The sequence below is a fragment of the Esox lucius genome, chromosome 15 (genome assembly GCF_011004845.1).
Source record: "Esox lucius isolate fEsoLuc1 chromosome 15, fEsoLuc1.pri, whole genome shotgun sequence".
Lineage (NCBI taxonomy): Eukaryota > Metazoa > Chordata > Actinopteri > Esociformes > Esocidae > Esox > Esox lucius.
The window spans coordinates 23,222,042-23,227,130 of NC_047583.1; the positions used below are offsets into that span (position 1 = coordinate 23,222,042).

The following is a 5,089-nucleotide window of genomic DNA, read 5'->3' on the forward strand; positions in this document are numbered from 1 at the left end:
GCTCTGAGGTGACTACTCTAACAGGGCCAGAACACCATCAGATCCACTAACTTATTCTAGTGCAGGAAACCCAGGGGACCCACCATCTCTTTAACAAAGCCCATCTCCGCTTTAAATATCTCTAAGTACATTCCCCCGTCCCTCTGAGCTTTCCGCTTCCTCTTTTGTATTGAAAGATCTTTGGTGGAGAGAGACTGTGTTGTTTCCCCCTCCTTATTCCGGCTGGTAGGCAGGCAGGCGATGGGTTTGAGATGGAAGGTAATGTAAGTGGCACTGCATCTAATGATGCACACATCCAGTGTCGTGGAGGCTGGCTGTCCCACGAGTCTTGGTTTGAGTGACTCGTCTGATGCTGGGGTCTTTTAATAGGACATCAAAACCAGAGTGGCACAGGGAACGGCAGAGAGCAACACGGAGAAGATCATGGACGCAGAAGCTAGAAGCTAACTCTGCCTCTCATAAAGTGATCACAGAGACTCCGCTCGGCTGTATTGATCACCGTCTCAGCTGAAGGAGAGAGAGATCACAGAAGACAAACAGAGTTGTAGAATATATAGAACAGAGACATGATTACAAACCTGGTTCTGAAACACAGATAAGATAACATTAGCGCTGATGACCTAAGAGCAATACAGCTGGCTACAATTGTGATAAGATTAAGTTAGAAAGTTCATCATAGATTGTTGAACACTTCATTTAAAGTTGTGTGCTGTTGTTTAAAACTTCAGCACACAAATATAAGAACATACGTAATGATTCATCAATATGTCATTATTTAAATTTTACATCAAACAAATGTAATTAATTTAAGTTGTAATTGAATTAGTTATGACCTTGTATTTCTCCTGAGAACCATTACAGATAAACTAGTCATAGAAAATATCAAAACCTGAAAATATTGCCTGAAAGGCGTCTTTGAAACTAACAAACAAATCAATTAATTTCAATTATAAGTACCCTTGTGTATTTACGTAAACTGTTTAATTAGTGTTTTTGTTCATTAGGTGAGGTGTTTTACATAGAATGGCATCTTATTTAATTAGAGTAAAACTTCATAATCTATTGATTCAGTAATTTAAAAAAATATTATTTTAGCATTTCTTGATAGCAGTTGTATTGCATTACACTGTGACTATTTAGCATTTAGTTATAGCACTGTGATAATGGTGCCGTAAATTAGCTCTCCCTCTTTTTCCTTAATGCGTTATGTATACGATGTGTGAGCAACACTAACTAGGTCAAACTACCTGAAGAACAAAAGACAATAAACTTTTGGTTGTAAAAGCATCACAGATAGAAGGGGAAAGGAAACAAAGAAAAAAAAAGAAATACACTTGTCACAAACTTGACACTTTTCTCAATTTTCAAGAGGAAAAAAAGAAGGAAAGAAAGCAAAAAACTCCAAAGGAAAGCTATGTACCATTGTTCTGAAGTTTCCCTCCTTTGCTTTGCCTATCATTGTATTGAAATCAACACTTACCTTGTCAATGACATCTGGCAAATTGCCACACATTAAGAGGAAGTGGGGCTTGCCTTTCAGCAGGGGAATCTGAGTGTGTAATGCCTTAGCTGTCCCACGGGCAGAAGCATGGTGCTGAACTGTCTTCTCTCTGCTCAGGTTCCGTTTAGAACAAGTACTGTTTGAAAGATTGTGCTTTTCAACTATGGAGAAAGAGTGAGAAAAAGCATGTGGTCTTTGATTAAATATAGAAATAAGAAACATTAACCATTCATTAATGATGCCATCAACATTTTGAGTTGCTGTGACAACCATACTTGTTTTTAAAACAAATGTTGTCTATTTGGTTACCTTGAGGACCGTGAATAAGCTAGAATAGAAAAATTCACTGTCAGGAGTGAGGTAAAGTTGTTTTGTGGATGTTACACTTGGCCACAATAATCCCATACATTCAGAAATACAACATCTTTGTAGTAGCCTAGGTTATTCACTGGGAATCATTGCAGAACAGCAAAGTAGCTATATTTTTTAATATTCACTTCAAGCGAGAGCGTTTAGACAGTGTCAAGAAAAGCACCTGTCTGTGTATTTTAGTCTCACCTGTGCATAAATGAGGCTGGGAATGCTTTTGTTGTAATCCTGAAAATATATTATGTTTGCAATCCAAGTAGAATTCATACAAATATTTGGTAACACATTTGCAACTTTGTAAAATGTGTTCAAACTTCACTGTACATTCTGTAAAATATATATATCGTACAAGCAGGAACCAAAATGTAGAAACTTGCATAAATAACCTTGCAAGCATAGACCGAAATGTACAAACGGAACTCTGCCTGCATGTATATCCTCAGCATACAACCACGGACCTCAGGGTTTGACCAATGAAAGTTCACATACAAGTCTACATGTCTTGACATGTTTAATGTTCTATAGAAGAGTTATAGAAGGGTTATGTTTATAGAGTCTTCCGTAATGGATCAGGTCATCCATGATGTTCTGGCTGTATATGTGTTAGGAACTGGGACTGGAACAAAGAGCTCCACCATCTCACGTAAACCATTATTTTATTACCGATCTATAGAACTATTTATGTTTATGTAATCGGTCCATGACAGATCATTATGACCCCAGCAGGTTGAGCAAACAAAACAAGTAAATTACATACATTTATTCTGAAATTACAGAGTCTAAGGAACACACTCTCTCACACACTTTGTAGTTTTACACCTGGCACTACATGGGAAGTTGTTCAGGGTGTTTAATTTTTGTTCTAGGTCTTTTGTGGAATTTGTCGATGTTGTTTTGTTGTCACAAACAAACATTGTAACAAATACATGTTGGGGCCTAATGGTTGGAGTAACAATCAAATAAGTACAGTATTAGACCAGTTAGACAGTAGTTTATTTTTACTGTACGACTCACAACCTCTGGATTCAATCGTAAGGTAAGCTAAAGTGCTGTTGCTGTAAAAATTATGCACTGATGCAAGATAAAAAGTGTAAACATGAAGAAATAATAAAAATGATATACTTCTTGTAGCTAGTGCTAAAACCAATGTGCTAATTATTTCTCATGTTTTAGCCATGTTATGTAATGCAGACAGGCACAGTATTTGAAATTCAACATATCATTTAAACCCAACAAATAATGTCATAATTTCCACAGTAGACAATGTATGATCATGTACTGTATGTCCATAATCACAAACCTCATTCTCCCAAAAATTTGAATTTTTTACTCTGCATTTTATTTTATTTCTCTTATTAAAAAAAAAGCCTTTTTGTGGCTCCCTTTTTCCCTATGACCCACCCACCCCCCCGCCCTCTTCCCCTGTAGCAGCCAAGGAGGATGAAGAGGGGTTGGACTGTGTCCATGCATGTCCCTAAGGGCACACTATTCCCTATACAGCACACTGCTTTTGACCAGGACCCAATAGGCCATACACTGGTCAAAACAACAACTAAATAGTGAATAGGGTACTATTTAGGATTCAGCACGGGTGCAGTCAGAGAGAAATGGCCTTTTGTCTATGCTGCTCCTTGTCACTGAAGGTCACGCAGGCTTACCCCGGGAATAAAGCCCTGGCCATTGTTATAATTTGCATTGATGCATACGGAGGGAACTGGAGAGGGGGCTGGAGAGGGGGTGGAAGGTTATGCAGAGCAAGGGTGTCTTTGCATGGCAATGTGTGCAACTGACACCCCCTTCCACACCACGGCCCTCCAGCGCCGCCGCTCCTCAATCCTCCTTCCCCCCCGAGGAAATGAAGGCCTCTTCAAGGTCAGTGTCAAGGACAGTGTGGCCAATTAGTATGCAGATCAGGGACTGATGTAGTTTAAGGGTATTGCTCTGATGCAATCACATTAGTTAGGCCAGTAAAGAATTCCCACCCTGACCTCAATCATAGAGGCTGCTGGAGGAGGTGATGGGATAACAGAGGAGAGGCAGCTGAATAGTAGCCTGGGACACCAAGACTCTGTTTTACACAATCAGTATAGCTAGCTAGTGCTGTCAGCTACCATCACTGCCAACAGAACTGGCACAGTTCTTATAAATACACACACATGCACGCATACAAGTGCGCATACACGCTCCCCTCACGCCCAAACACAAACAAACGCACACACTCTCTCACACGCACACACACAGAACTATGTAAAAATAGGTGGCCTTCGATTAATATGTTAAATGGGGGAAAAACATCTCCCTGCGACGCTTTCTGTTCTATTTGTCACACATCACTCAGTCTGTCACCTTTAATGGTGCCCAAATAGTCTTGATCAGTTGAGAGCAGATATGGATGTTTCCTGTGTTTCAGCCAGTGGTTGCAGATGGAGTACAGGGGAATCCTCATTGCTGTCTTGAAAAACAAATAGATATAGTTTTAGTAATATGAGACAGATTTCTAATGGTATCGTTGTAGATAATGGCAACTTGGAAAATTATCTAAATACATCACAAGTTTGGCTTCCATTTTAACACTCTTTCAGTAACTGCATATTTGTGAAATAATATAATCATCAAACTTCAACATGGGACATTTTTGCAAAGAGAAAAACTGCATATGACATTTTTGTCAATACAGTGCATTGAACCGAGGCGGAATAAGAGAACTGCTTGGCCCTGTGGTATTTACAGGAAGAAATTATATTCATCTGAAAATGCAGTGCCTACTTGGAGGAAACTTCAACTAAGAATTGACTTAGTCATGACAATATGGATGCATGTGTACTAGATAGGTATTCCCATATCATCAACTGGCTGATTTGGAGTGTAGGTAAAAAGCATTATGAATTTTTTTTTACATGATTTCCTGATTTCACGGACAGTCAAATCACTAATTATTTCAAATACAAACCCAATTCCAAAAAAGTTGGGACACTGTACAAATTGTGAGTAAAAAAGGAATGGAATAATTTACAAATCTCATAAACTTATATTTAATTCACAATAGAATACAGATAACATATCGAATGTTGAAAGTGAGACATTTTGTAATGTCATGCCAAATATTGGCTCATTTTGGATTTCATGAGAGCTACACATTCCAAAAAAGTTGGGACAGGTAGCAATAAGAGGCCGGAAAAGTTAAATGTACAGATAAAGAACAGCTGGAGGACCAATTTG

At 38.7% G+C, this 5,089-nt stretch overlaps 1 long non-coding RNA gene across 1 annotated transcript; it reads right to left on the bottom strand.

Annotated features, from left to right (window-relative positions):
* Positions 1 to 223: 223 nt before the first annotated feature.
* LOC109616670 lies at positions 224 to 4,286 on the bottom strand. Its single transcript, XR_002197908.1, has 3 exons — positions 4,217 to 4,286; positions 1,481 to 1,662; positions 224 to 507 (listed from the first exon to the last, which is right to left on the bottom strand). It is a non-coding gene; the product is annotated as an uncharacterized LOC109616670 (long non-coding RNA).
* Positions 4,287 to 5,089: the final 803 nt, after the last annotated feature.